The 15,487-nt window shown below is 43.9% G+C and overlaps 1 protein-coding gene across 2 annotated transcripts in view; it reads right to left on the bottom strand.

Moving 5' to 3' along the window:
* The window catches only part of LOC310793669 (protein kinase C beta type), a 46,496-nt gene that overhangs the window by 24,051 nt on the left and 6,958 nt on the right, over positions 1–15,487 (bottom strand). The window lies entirely within an intron of this gene.

The following is a 15,487-nucleotide window of genomic DNA, read 5'->3' as shown; positions in this document are numbered from 1 at the left end:
TGCGATAGACTGTCTATATGGCGGGTGGGCACTGCCCATGTAGAATCCATGGAGATGACCTCTCATGAGTTATGACCCTTGCCCATGTAGCCTGCACTGTGCAGCTATCTCCGTATAAGAACGTAAAGTTTACGTTCTTATACGGAGATAGCGAGGCAGCATAGTAAATAAACACGTGGCACTGCGCTCTGTTTTCCTCAATGAACTATTAATAGCGCAAGGGACGGCCACTCGTCAATGGTCGCAAACGTTACGTCAGAGGCATGGCGATCTGATTGGTTGAAGTTAACACGCACCAGCGGTGAGAGACAGATGGGTCATCCAATCACCTGCCAAGTAGCTTGGAAAAAGTGCCCGCCTCCGTCAGCGGGTTGGATTACTGCATTCCCAGATGGACTGGTTTAGCGAAAAGTAATGTGAAGCATACCGTCCATCTGGCAGCATCAGGTTACCATTTCACAATAGGCCAATAATATTTCATGATGTTCCTTCCTCGCAATTCAAATGTAGTTTTACTTTTTAAGACCCTCTAAAGTGAAAAATCTGTTTTTCTTGTTCCTTCGGTTGAATGTTTCAGCTTCACTGTGCAGAATGTCTGTGCAGAGTTTGACACTTGAAGGGTGTTTTCACAATCGTCTGCTGAAAGTGGAACATTTCTCTGATTTCTCTGTTTTCAACTAGCATGATTTGTGACATCACGAATACTGGAGCCAATCCCTGTCCAGCATTCAGCAGTTAAAGCCCCAACACATTCTCACTCCCAACTCATCATATACTGCGGCCAGGAACCCTTGTTGTCACTTTGTCATGAGCATAGGTGGATTCAGACATGACGGGCCCCTGGGCCTGGATACATAAAGGCCCCCCCCCCCCACAGCACACATGCGCACAATTAAGGCCAGAATAATAACTAAGGGCCCTTTCACACCTAAAAGTCCGGACCAAGGTCCGAACCAAACTCATGTTGTTGTTACATTGTGTATACATTTGGTCCAGTAAGGTTCGCTTTCACACTGCAATGATCCCAGCGGACTTTAACATGACAGACCTACGTACTGTCGTCATCACCTGCGTGGGCTGAGTCTCCACTGATTGGCTTGTGGATGAGCGTGCGTCTGACGTCAGCGTCCCGGAACTGCTCCAAGGAATTTGCTCCTTGTTTACACCAGAGGTTTACACACCACAATGAATGAACAGATCCACTTTGTTGTCATTATAATAGCATTATTATGGCATTGCTACTAGGGTTGGCACGATGGACGATGGCATCGACCATCGTGATGGGCCGACCCCCCATCGACCTCTGAGCCTTCTACATCGGATCATCGTAATTCATTATCTGTTTGAATTAAAATTGTGCCGTTTTAATAATAAAAGAGGCCAAGTCCACTTACCGTGACGCGCGGGGGACGTGCCGGCGGCATTAAACAAGCGCATCCAGTTCAGTTCAGGGAAGCCTCCCCTCCCCCTCCTCCTCCTCCGCTCCACTGCTTCTCTGAACAGGGGGCGCTTGTTTAACGTTGCCGGGGCGTCGCCCGCGCGTGTCGGCTGTGTTGTTGTGAAAACTTTTTAAGACAAAGAAGAAACTTCACGTTCTTTCCTGTTTTCAACCCAAAGTGAGTACAAGTCTTCAACCGTGAATTTAACTCGCCTGTTTCCAAAGTGAAAGTTGGAGTCGCTCCATATAGATACAGCAGCAGCTGCATTTCTCAAGCCATTTCTCCTAAACTCTCATTACATTAGGTTCAAAAGCCCACGAGAATCTAACGTTATATCAGCCAGTAATTCAGTCGGTTTTCTGCCAGCTCGTTAAATTCAACACACACATTGTTGGTGAGGATCTGTAACGTTAACGTTAGTTGTTTTGCGCCGTTCAAATTGCTGGTAGTGACAGCCACTGCCCACTTCAGTCCCCTGGCACAGAGCAGAGGCTAATAGCCTATTCAAGCCCGCTGGTATCATGTAGAGCTCAGACTCAGCTGTCCTCTTAACGTGAACGCATTGCAGCGGCTAGCCACATGGCATTACAGCAACGCAGCAACTTAATAAATAATTAATGATTCCCCCAACCCCACCCCAATGACGATGCCATCGTTCAAAATGATGTTTCACTGTAAAACAATCATGATGGGTATTTTGGTGACATCGCACAACCCTAATTGCTACCAGCAACACCAACTTCTGGCAACGTGACGAGTGAGGAGGCAGCTGTAGCTTCCTGTAATTGGTCCGATAGTGCGAACTTTCCAATAAAATGCTTTCACACTGCACAGGAAGCGAACCTTGGTCCAGCTTGGTCCGGACCGAGACCACCTCTTTTGGTCGGATCAAAGACTCGGTCTTTGGTCCGCACCATGGTCCGTGGGAGGTTTCACACCTGTCATTTTGGTTCGGATCAAACTGGAAAGTCCGAAAGTCCGGACCAAACGAGGTAGGTGTGAAAGCGCCCTAAGACTCTGGGCCAGGTTTATCCATATATCCATATATCATATATCCATATATCGGGTGAGTGCCCGGGGGCACCAGTCAATTTGCCTTGTTGGGAGGCACCACACATTCAAATTAAATTCTTTATAAGCTTCGTCATACTTTCTTTATATATTAGGCCTATACTCCGCGGCTGAAATTAATCTTCAATACTAAAAGAATATATGCATAATGAGAAAGAATCGTGATTGGTGTGTACTGTGTAGGTGCCCCCACACCTCCATCACATTTAAATGTATCCAGTTCAAGCATTTTGTGGGCTGAGAGAAAGCCTGTTCATCAGAGGAACTGTTAAGTTAAGTTAAGTTATCCTTTATTTATCCCCTTGGGGAAATTCATCCTCTGCATTTGACCCATCCTCTACTAGGAACCTTCCTAGAACTAGGAGCAGTGGGCAGCCACTGTGCAGCGCCCGGGGACCAACTCCAGTTATTTTGCCAGTACCTTGGTCAGGGGCACTGACAGGAGTATTAACCCTAACATACATGTCTTTCTTGATGGTGGGAGGAAACCGGAGCACCCGGAGAAAACCCACACGGACACGGGGAGAACATGCAAACTCCACACAGAAAGGACCTGGGACGGACCTGGGTTCGAACCCGGGACCTTCTTGCTGTGAGGCAACAGTGTTAACCACTGAGCCACCTCACGTCTGTGAAGAAAAGGTAGGCTGAAAACTAGTTCCTCATGTGCTCACCACAGTCAGGCTTTTCTTAACCCTGCCTGTTAACTGTGGGTGAGAGATCTTCACAATTTAAAGATCTCGGTCTCTCACCCTGCCACTAACTGTAGACTAAGGGTGAGAGATGATTTTCACAACTTAAAAGAGTGAAGAACAAACTGGTCGAGTTGATGCTTCTTGAAAGGTTTTCTCTTCTTCTCCGCCGGCTGGCGGTGTTTGGAACTTCGAGCCAATCACAGTTCATTAAAAACGCTTGGCCCACAACAATGGGCAAGCCGGGTACAGTTTAGTCTGAGCCATGGAGCTGACCAATTGTGTTGTGAAATAATCAACAAGGATGGTTGGTGTCCAGCTGATTGTGGTGGTCTGAGAGACTTTTCAAACATATTTCATTGCAGGATGATGTTCAGGGTCAGTCAAGCAGCGATGACCCACTTCTACAGCCAGGTCTGCTATTGAGACTAGTGTGCTCACTTTCTCCATGCTTGTCTGGTTTGGTCACACAACCACGCAGGACATGACTCGGCTGGAAAGAGTAGTACGCCATGCATCTAAAATCATCGTCTGTAGTCTCCCCTCACTGACTACATCACTCTATTCCACAAGAATAATCAGGAAGGCTAATAAAATGATAGCAGACAACTCTCATCCAGCACACAACCTGTCATGTGACTCATGTGCATACATACATAACCTTCCCTAGGGGGAGGGAAGGTGAGAGTGAGACAGCATGTGTTCTGGGCTCCTGACTCTCCAACCTTTTTAAACCATTATTGTTTTTAATTTTTGCAAGTTTTAACTTGTTGCACTACCTGACTTTTATTGCAACAGCAACTGACAAACAACCAAAAGCTATGGATGGTGTTTGTAATCCTTGATATTTTGGTAGATTCTCTCTACCCCGGCCTACTCTTTCTGCTGCACTGGATCCAGCCTAAGCCTGTAGTAGGCTGCAGACCATCATCTGCTAGCTTCAGCCTGGGCCTGGGATTTTACCATCTACCATCCAGCTCTGCTAGCTGTTGGCCTGGGGCTTCCACCATCCAGCTCTGCTAGCTGTTGGCCTGGGGCTTCCACCATCCAGCTCTGCTAGCTGTTGGCCTGGGGCTTCCACCATCCAGCTCTGCTAGCTGTGGCCTGGGGCTTCCACCATCCTGCTCTGCTAGCTGTTGGCCTGGGGCTTCCACCATCCTGCTCTGCTAGCTGTTGGCCTGGGGCTTCCACCATCCAGCTCTGCTAGCTGTGGCCTGGGGCTTCCACCATCCTGCTCTGCTAGCTGTTGGCCTGGGGCTTCCACCATCCTGCTCTGCTAGCTGTTGGCCTGGGGCTTCCACCATCCTGCTCTGCTAGCCGTGGCCTGGGGCTGGGGCCCACTCCATCCACCCTGCTCTGCAGCCTGAGGCCCACTCCATCCACCCTGCTCTATATAACTCTTTATGACTATAACTATAACTCCAATGACTCTTGGGCCCACATACATGGACATGCACGCACAGTCCTACCCCCCCTTCCTTTCTTTTTGTTGTTTGTCTGTGTTCTATGTCTGTCTCTGTTATGTTTTATGTTCAGAGGTTGGCCCTGCTCCGGTTGAGTGAACGCTGGCGCGTTTGGCTGCCGCTGCTCTCTGGTTGCTGTGGCCAACCCCCCCCCCTTCCTTTCCTTTTGTTGTTTGTCTGTGTTTTATGTCGGTCTCTGTTATGTTTTATGTTTGACCCATGTATTCTGTAAAGCGACTTTGAGTTCTTGAAAAGCGCTATATAAAATAAATGTATTATTATTATTACCTCTTCAATCTCCTTCCATCAGACAGGAGATATAGAAGCATCAAGAGCAAAACATCTTGCTTCAGAGATAGCACCTACCTCCAAGCTGTAAGACATCTGAACTTGCAATGATTCATTATGTTCTATAGCACTTTGTTTGATTTTAAGATTTTTTTTACCCCCAAAAATAAATATTTACCTGTTTAGCCCAATGTTTTTGTGTCTTTTAATCAATCATCTCATCAACTCTGTATTATATTATATTATATTATATTATATATTATATAATTTGATATTCTTTTATAATGTATCATATATTCAGTATATAGATATAGATATATAAATATATATAGATATTATATAGCATTTGATCTGAAAGCATTTGATCAGTGGTTCTCAAACCTTTTTGGCTTTAATTAGTACCCCCTTTTCCCTGATTTCTGGGGTACTTTACTTTATTTCATTTAGCAGACGCCTTTCACCAAAGCAACAGGGTATCTCCTACAGAGTACACGATTTTGCTTAGAAAACTACAAGAGAAAATGATATCATGATGCAATGAATGATAACCCACCTTTTTGAAGAATATAAAAAATTGAGTGAAAGAGTTGCAATTAGTGCCTCCTGTCCTGAGCAGGTTTATTTGAACATTAATTTCATTTATCTTCAGGACCTATTGTTACATTTGGCATTAATGTTTGGATCAGTGTTGTACATTACTGATGTAAAATCTTATTTTATGGGCAAAAAAAACATAAAAGAAAAACTCATCCTGCAATGAAATATGTTTGAAAAGCTTTATAGCATTGATCTAATTATCTATTAGAACTATCTATTAAAACATTGACTTTAGTAAACGTAAATACACCTATCTTTTACTACTCGGCCTGCACTGCAGAGCCGTAGCGAGCCCCCCCTCCGACTCCTACACTGCTCGCCTTTCTTCGGTGGCGCAAGGCACTCTGGGTATTATGGTGACACGGTTAGGCTTAGTAGTTCTCAACCCTAAGGGCTAATGTACACCGCCTCCGGAACAGATGCGGTATGGCTCCGGTATGGCTCCGGTACGGCGGCGAACAGACCCACACTCATGTAATCTGTCAGACGTATGAGGGATCTGACAAAAATAGAACAAGTGCGTAATTTTTCCTTACAACATGTATCGCCCATCAATTAACATGGGCGAGAGACGATCTGGCAGTTTTGCCGGATCCGCAACGCAGCCGTAACGCATCTGGTGCACATGTAAAGTCACAGTGGAAAAAGCCAGCACACAAAATGTCCTTTCATGGATTTAATACCTTAGTCTGGGTAGGGCAGCAGCACAGCAACAACAACCGTTTCGGCACGCAGGCCTTCCTCAGTGTTCTTTTCCCACTGTACATTGCCTGTAACCCATTGACTTTTACAGGCAAGAACCAGGAAGTGCAGGGACTTCTGGGTAAGCCCACAAAAATAGGTCATCCCTGCAGTACTCTATAGTGGTTCTCAAACTATTTTATATCAAGGGCCTGACACATACAGTATTAAGACTATGGACCTGCATTTGATAAGATTTTTGCTTTTAGATGTTTTATTACAGAAAGTGTATGAACCCCATGACCAAAATAGTCATACATTCTGTCATTGTGTTTGATATATAATTTCTTCCATATTGCCCATTGCCCAGCTCTATGACACAGGACTTCCTTTGGGTAAATAGTAGGGCTGTGGCGATTCACTTATCTACCGATTCGATACTATCACGATTCTTGGGTGCCGATTCGATTTATATTGCGATTCTTAAGTATTGCGATTCTACGATTATTGCGATTCGATATTACGATTTATTGCGATTTTTGTTTATTTTTTTCTTTTCTTTTTTCAGTTTGTTTGCTTTTTTACACTAGATTAGAACATGGGAAAAGTTGAATCATACACTAGAGACTGTATATTATATATCATGAGTAGGGCTGGGCGATATAGTTAAAAACAGGGGCGGACTGGGATCATAATTCAGGCCGGGCATTAGATACCAAGCAGGCCAGGCCGATATGGGCCAACGCGCGTGAAATTTGGGCCGTTTGAAGCCAGATTTGGGCCGTTTGAAGTCCAATTTTACAATGAGATGCACCCTCTTTAACCCTGAAGTGTAATTATTACTTCAGACTAACTAATAAAGTAATAAAACCACTAGTAAACCAGTAGGCGGCGCCTGGCCTGCTGTTCCGTGAGTGGCCTGACTGCAAGCACCCAAAAAAAATATATTTTTTTATTTATTTTTATTTATTTATTTTTTTTAATTTGCGATTATCGATTCTGGAATAAAAGATCGATCCAAAAAATCGTGACATTAAAAATCGCGATACTTAGGTGAATCGATTTTTTCCCCCACCCCTAGTAAATAGGGTGACTCTACAGAGTCTCAGCAGGGGGATAGAACACTCTTCTCTGTTGCAGCCCCTCCATAAAAGTCTTGCCCTACTGGGCAAGACTTGACAGCTACAGCTTGAACAATTTCTACTTTCTACTTCTACTCCTCATAGTAAGTCACAACATCAACCAACAACCAAATTAACTGTCAATACTGTTGACATTTCTCCCACACTGACCAACACTATTATCAAACAAAACATCAGTGCACGACACATCTTGCAACAGGCACAATAAAACGAAACACCCAAAGATTCTCACACACACACACACACACACAGGTTGACGTTACAGACTGGTTTTAAATCTTAATTATTCACATTCTCATCACATATTCATGAGGCTCGGTGGCACTTTCCACAGGTGTTTCTAGGAGTTGAGCAACAGTGTGCTCTTGTTGAGTGTACTTGCGTTTAGGTATGCATGTGTTTATTGGAGGGTGTAGTAAAGAGGCAGTCGCGCACATCCAACACGATAAAGCAGGTGCAGGAACCAAAAACAGCAAAACGTAAAAAAGAAAGGTAAACGAGAGCTCAGTGTGCGGACCTTCTTTCTTTTTGACGTTTTATTGGAGGATGTGACATCACTAGACAGTAGACACCCTAGACCTCAATAGACTACTTGCACAACTCCACTACTTCCTGAAATGAGTAGGGCATCTTGGGCCGTTTCTCAATACCAAGAATGCATTCTTGTTCTTGGGTTCTTGGGGAGAACGTTCTTGCTAGTCGTTCTTGGAAGAATGAACTTGCTAGGTCACAAGCACACGTGACGCTGTTGGCAGTTTGAGACGATGCGTTCTTGAGAGTATTGCGCAATACCAGCGCAGAGGCCGCCTGCAGTACTACACAAATAAAAAGCTCAGCTGATGTAGATGCAGCCAATTGTGCTCTGGAACTTTTTGCCATTTTTTGCCATAAATGTTCGTAAAGTGGCACTTATTGAAACCTACTACCCTGCTTGTAGGCATCAAAAGTCATCAGAAATTAATTTAGTGATGAAATAAAACTTTAAATTGTAAAAAAAACTTTCCGGAGCTTATGGCGTCTTCTCTGCTGCGTTCTGCCTCTGCTTATGCCGAAATGCATGCTGGGATATCTGCCTTGCCAAGTTGACACAAGTCACCAACCAGAGCATCCTCTGTAAAGTGGGCGTGTCGAGAACACATCCGGGAATTTTAAGCGTTCTTGGCGAAATGTGAACTTTGTATTGGAACAGTACTTGGGCTGCGACTGATGACGTTTCACAGGGACACAAGAACGCAAGAACACACAAGAACGCTTATTGAGAAACGGCCTTGGTTTCCTGTCCTACACTATTGGATGAACTGATTAATGTCAGGTGTGCCTGATCACTGTTGTTGTGACTGCAGCAGTCAGGCACACCTGACATTAATCAGTTCATCCAATAGTGTAGGACAGGAAACCAAGATGCCCTACTCATTTCAGGAAGTAGTGGAGTTGTGCAAGTAGTCTATTAGATTCTGGCCAGTGTGGTTTTTCTCTGCTGGTGCAATTTGTGTGCCAAGGCCTCTTAGTCTCTTGACACCAACAGAGCACACAGATACTGTAGTGACTTTGCCTCGTTTGTAACTTCACAGAAGGCGTAAAGATATAAACGCAAAACATGGTCAAACTCCATCTGTAACACTGTCCATCTGGAACGTTGCACAAAGCAATGGAACAGACCAACCACATATCTTTCTGTGTGGAGTGTGAGAGAGAAACAGAATGAGAGAGAGAGAAAGAGAGCGGAAGAGAGGAAAAGAAAGAGAGGTGTGTGTGTGTGTGTGTGTGTGTGGGCGGGAGGGAGGGGATGGGGGCACAGCTGGGTTTGAGGCAGTGTGAGGGGGTGGAGAATTCATTTGTGTGTTTGCAGAGAGAGAGTGTCAGAAAGGGAGAACGGGAGTAACAGAGAATTGGCAGTAAAGAATGAAACGATGTAAGGAAGGCTTAGCGTACACTTCAGGGTATGGTTCATAAATCAGCCCTGTCACTCTCTCACACACACACACACACACACACACACACACACGGAAGACAGGCCTAGTGACCTGTCGTGGGAGGTCCTTGGTCTGTTGCCTAGCAACCAGGTTGAGCCCTAAACGAGTCTAGACACCGCCTCCATCGTCTAACGGACAGCATTAGCAGCAAATCAGAGTCAATCAATAACATTACAGCAATGATCTGACAGGATTGGGGGATGGGGGGGGGGGGGGGCACTTTCAGATAGAGCACCAGAGCATGAGGAAGTTCCCCCATCTGTCCACTCACCACAGAAAGACAGGGAAGTTTGTTTGCATTAACATTCCTGAATAACGATATGAGTGCAATCACAACCATCCTGTACTTCTCATATCTATACATATTTATTTTACCACTCTAAGCGGGGGGGGGGGGGGAATCGAATTTTCGAATTTTTTCCCCCTTTTTATTTTTGCTCCAAGTGAAATGTTTTATGGTTATTCACGATTCAGTACGCAGCTGGTTGGTTTGGCTTAAAACTTGTTATATAAGGATTTTTTGAAATGGAGAAAATGAATGGGGAATTCCTGTTCCGGACCAGGAGACGTCGTGGAACGTCACGTGACTGTTGAACTCTATATGAGGAGGTTTTAAACGCAGGTAAACAGCGTGTGTTAAAACGATAAAGTAGGCCATTCACACTTTCACATCCACTCCCGACACGTTAGCTGCTACCCCGGAGCGGGCGTTTCAGTAGATGAGCTGACTCTCCAGACTGCAAGCGCACTGGACACTTCAACCAGTAGGTGTTTGACTTGACATTCTTTCTAATACAGTGCACTCCTCTTATTCACCTTATGTTCAGACCTTACAGTGGACCAAATTCTTCCGGGTCCTTCTAACACTTCCGGCGGTCACGGCGCAAAATAAAAGAGTTGTTTTTGGAGCGGACAGTGAAGGGGTAAAATAAATAACGTAGCCTACTACTTTGAGCCAGTACACAGCAAGCAAGCGAGTATCCACTGTTAGCCAGGTCAGATAACGTTATCGTCGACAATGACGAGCACTTTCTTGTAAAAGATACCTGGACTCCAACAAAGAAAGCTTCAGATAGTTTTCTCTCCTCCGAGGCAGCGCGATAGCAGCGCGAGCCATTAACGTCAATAAAGACCCGCAGACGTTAACGTAATTCCCTGGAATGCGAGACTTAACGAGCCAGTTACATGGCGTTGCATTCTTAGACATTGCCGTTTGCTTTTATTTGGTATGTTACATACAATTGGCTAAATTATTAGTTCATTCAGTGTTAGATGATATTGGAGCAGCGCAGCCATTTTTTATTTTATTTTATTATTATTTTTAGCCGGAAGTCGTAGGACGGCCACAGAACCGGGTCAAATGGGCGTGGCTACATAAGGTGAATAGTGATCACCTTGGGACGGGTCAAATTGATCACTATAAGCGGATGATCATTATAACAGGTTTTTTTCTTTTTCTTTATTTCTCATGCAGATTACCATCTAATTGACATTTGTATATGTATTACATGAATACAGTACATATAAAGTAAATTAATGTTATTGACTTTAAAAATCCATACAGTAAGTTAGGCCTCCAGCTGTTTCAAACACAGTGGTCTCACGTAGACAGAGACGCAGCCATCTCTCCACAGACAGAGATGCCGCAATCTCTCCATATAGACGGTTTTCACCAGAGCGCAACCCCGCAGCACTTCCTTTTTTTCAGCATTCGGCAAACTGCAGAAATATTCACTTGACATTGTTACTTTTGTTTTCGCTGCTCAGCTGTATAGACGGTTCGCATGGAATGGTCAGTCCTGCACTTGAATGTTTTTTTTTCTTTTATGTCCATAGCAAACACTGCAACAGGAAGTGAGCGGGGGTTCAATTTAGAATGTTTTTGTTGTCAAGTTAAAACCGTCTATACAGACAGACATGCACCAAGTATTGCTGCTGTATCTCGTTGGCCCTTTTTTGTCAGTTTGTAAGCAAAAAATAAAATAAAATTACTCTAGTTTTAAACATTTTTTCCATTGTTCTCAGGTGGGACAAGGCCCAAAATTATCACTGTAAGCGGAGTATTTTGATTCGGGACCAAGCTTTTTGATCAATATAAGCGGTTGATCACTATGACCGTGATCACTATAGCGGATTCCACGATATGGTCAAGGCCAGTTAAACAGTTAATGTATAGAAATTTTAAAAATACCTATCTGAAACACACTACACTACAGTAATGGGCTGTGTCAAGACTGCGACAGTTCGTTAGAATAGAAGAAGAGGTATTTCAACGAACAAAACGGCAAACCTTGTATCAAAATACTCATTGTGATGTTAAGATTACATATGGAGTGAAACTGTGTCTATAAAGCATTACTCAAAATTAATATTAAGGTTAACGTTACAATAAGGGTTTTATTTTTGAAAGCCCTAAAGCAGAAGACCTACTACATTCTGGCTGACTTGATGCTAGTTGAGGAGAGGAGAACAGAGGAGAGAGGAGAGCTGCTTTTTTTTTATCTTTCCTTTTCTGTGGGCATATTCCATGAGTTGGGTTCCGCTAGACACAATGTAAAGACAATTTAAAGTAATTAACTGTTATGAAAGTCTGATTTCAGCCTGTGGGAAACACTGACGTCCGTTCTCAAGGGACGAATGGCATGTCCACCGGTGTGCTATTTATATCGCTTCCCGATCAAAAGGGATCTGATAAAAAGCTGTGCCTACTGCAGAGTCATTTGAACCATTATCACTAACGGGTTTGTAACTTTTAGACCAAAGAAAAAGCCGGTAGTTTGTGGATATTAGTGTTTTTTTGGGGCATCATCTGCTGGTGTGGCGATGCTACTTACTGAGACACAGATAAAATCTGTTAGGAAAACTGTAACAACGGTCAGTAAACTGCTAGGGATTACAGTACGCTACCATGTATGGAATGTATCTACAGAGTAGGGTTGGCACCATGGACGATGGCATCGACCATCGTCGATGGGCCGACCCCCATCGACCTCTGACACTTCTACATCGGACCATCGTGATTATCTGTTCAAATAAAAAAAATTGAAGATTTAATAATAAAAAAGGCTAACTCCACTCAACCGCGCCACACGGGGGAAGCACAGGCAACATTAAACAAGCGGCAAAGCATACCTTATCCCCAGTTCAGAGAAGTGGTAAAGCGGAGAGGAAGAGAAGATAAGCAGAAGTCGGTTGTGTTGTGAAAATGTTAAGAAAGAAGAAACTTCACGTTCTTTCCTGTTTTCAACCCAATGTGAGTAATGTTATAAGTCTTCAACTGTGAATTCAACTCGCCTGTTTCCAGGAACTCTCTCCATTACATACTGTGTGTAGGCTGCCTGCTGCTGTGTTTCTATCTCTCCTTAACGTAACCCAATGTTAGGTTCAAAACTGAGCCCACACAAATCTAACGTTAGCCACCAGTAATTCTGCCCCTTTTCTGCCAGCTAGTTAAATTAAACACACACACGTTGTTGGTCACGATCTGTAACGTTAACGTTTGATTGTTTTGCGCGTTTCAATATTGCTGGTAGTGATAGCCTACTGTTTGAATTGCCTGGCTCTGTGCTGTAGTAGTAGCAGCCTATCCAAGCCCGCTGGCTCAGCTGTCCTGTTGTAAACGTGAACGTACATTGCAGTGGCGCAGCCAAACGGCACCACATGGACTTCATAAATCATTAATTAACCCCACCCCCCGTCAACGACGATGCCAACGTCCATCGCAATGTTTCACTGTAGAACCATGGTTATGGTTATTTAGGTGACATCGCACAACCCTACTACAGAGACAGAACATTGAAGACGTCAAACAACGTGGGTGACCTGAGGCACCACCCCCCCCCCCCCCCCACACACACACACACACACACCTCCTCCTTTTAATTGTTGCCATCTGGGCGTCGGCGACGATATTGCACCCCTCTATTCACTAAAAATATATCCAGGTTTGAATCTGTTCCACAGGCACCAAATATTCTTAAGTAATGCACCAGCACTTCATCCCCCATGCACTTTGGCCACTCCTTCCTGGTCAGAAAGATGTCCAGCTGCCTGGTAGGGTTGTCAAAAACATCGATAGTATCGATAAGTATCAATACTAAAAACTTGAAACAGATACAATACTCATTTGCAACAGGTTATCGATAGTATCGATGATTATCAATACTAAAAATATGAAATTGATACAATACTCAGTTGCAACAGTATGGATACCAGCAGTGCTTTCTCTTAATGAAAAATCAAGCATATTATATTATGACTGATTTTTCACTTCCTATCATTGGTGATTATCTGTTGCTTCAACAAGCTCAAAGTGTTCTGATAGGCTGATGACTAGAGCAGGGGTAATCTGATAGGCTGATGACTACAGCAGGGGGAATCTGCTGTGTAAGTGCAAGTTTTTAACGAGTTTTATCGGGCCTAGATTATGGAGAAGCCTGTGTCTGTCCGTCTCGCTGTCTTTGTTTATTTTCATGCCTCTTGATGTGTTGTCATCCCCCCGTATCGAAAATGGCATAGAATATCAATATTTTCCTGGGTATCAGTATCGAAGTAGAAATTCTAGTATATTAGCTGGTATGGCTCGTCCACCTCCTCCTGGTATGTGGTTAATAATTATGTACAGTATGTCTATATCATGTCTATGAGTATGTCAATTGATGACTTTTGTATGTCTATTGGTGATTTCTATGATATGGGCACGTTTATGTCTACTGGTGACTTGGTGGTGTTGTTATGAAATGCCTTGTGATTGTGACTATGCTACAAACCAATAGGGACAAACAAAGCATCTATTTATCTTCTCCTGTTGATCACTGAGCAGCTCCATGGAGCAGCAGCTGGGGGGGGTTAAGTCCCTTACTCAAGGTAACAGTAGTTGTCGAGGAAAGGCAGAGCGTTACTCATTCACTTTCCTCCACACCCTGATTTTTCCAGCTGGTCACGGCTTTCAAAACGGCAACGTTTAAGTCACAAGCCTGCTTCTCAAATCTCTAGGCTACTGCATAGACTAGAGCACCGCGGGGCTGGTGGTCCGCCAGAGAATTGTGTTGTTTTTTTGTTTTTGTTTTTCAGACAAGTTTTTACATAATAAACAACCCTGATGGGTAGCCAGATTGGGCCGATTTTCAGAAATATTGTGATATTTGGGAAATATCACAATTTTTAACATTTAAGTTTCCAGTATCATAAGAAACTAGAAGACCTAAGAAATCTATTTGTACCTACCATGTCATGCTAGCTTGTCAGGAAGATAGCTAAATAACACTCCAAAAGATAGGCTACATTTTTTTTTTCAAAGGGGTCCTCTTTATCACAGCCTAATGTTGGCGGGTGTGTGTGTGTGTGTGTGTGTGTGTGTGTGTGTGTGTGTGTGTGTGTGTGTGTGTGTGTTTGTGTGTGTGTGCGCAGAAACAAACATGCGCGTGCATGTTTGTTTCTGCTGCTATTGCAGGGGGGGGGGGGGATATACGCAGTGGAAATGGTCCCTTGGAAATTTGGTTTGATATGTAGTGGTACTTGGTCGGAAAAGTTTGGGAACCCCTGGACTAGAGAATGTGTTCACATCTGTTTGTCATGTTTGCTGTGATTGGTTCGTTTCACTCTCATTCATGTCCCACAGCATTTTGGGTAGTTTTCCAGACTGGGTATAACATCCAGTCACACAGTCTTGTCATTTTCACTACGCCGACGTTGGATTTGCCTACTGAACTTCAAATTCAGTGCTGACAGAGCTCACTGCCCCGGCAGGCAACATGCCGTGAATACGAGTAATCTAATACGAGTAATGTGTTTGTTTTCTCAGCTACAGTTACGCCGCCGAAGCCTCTTGTAATCAATATGTTTGATTTGCCTGCCTGTCACCCGATCAATGAGAAAAGACACTATTTCAATTGTCTATCGAACAATCGCTGACCAAGATTACATTACACCCACACACACTGCCCAGATCCAATCAATAGTGCTCACACACTGCTTGAAGCATGTGACAAGTATATTTGAAGTGTAATTCTGTAACCCTCTGTGGAGACTGGTGGTTTCCCTCTTCTAGCCATTAGGGATGCAATAAGGCCACAGAAGCACGACACATATAAAAGAGGGAGCCAGACTTACAGGCGCTCAACATCTGTACCACGTTTGCTC

The sequence above is a fragment of the Poromitra crassiceps genome (genome assembly GCF_964638095.1).
Source record: "Poromitra crassiceps genome assembly, chromosome: 19".
Taxonomy (NCBI): Eukaryota; Metazoa; Chordata; class Actinopteri; order Beryciformes; family Melamphaidae; genus Poromitra; species Poromitra crassiceps.
The sequence above is the reverse complement of the archived record's forward strand: the minus strand, read 5'-3'. Positions and strand labels throughout refer to the sequence as shown.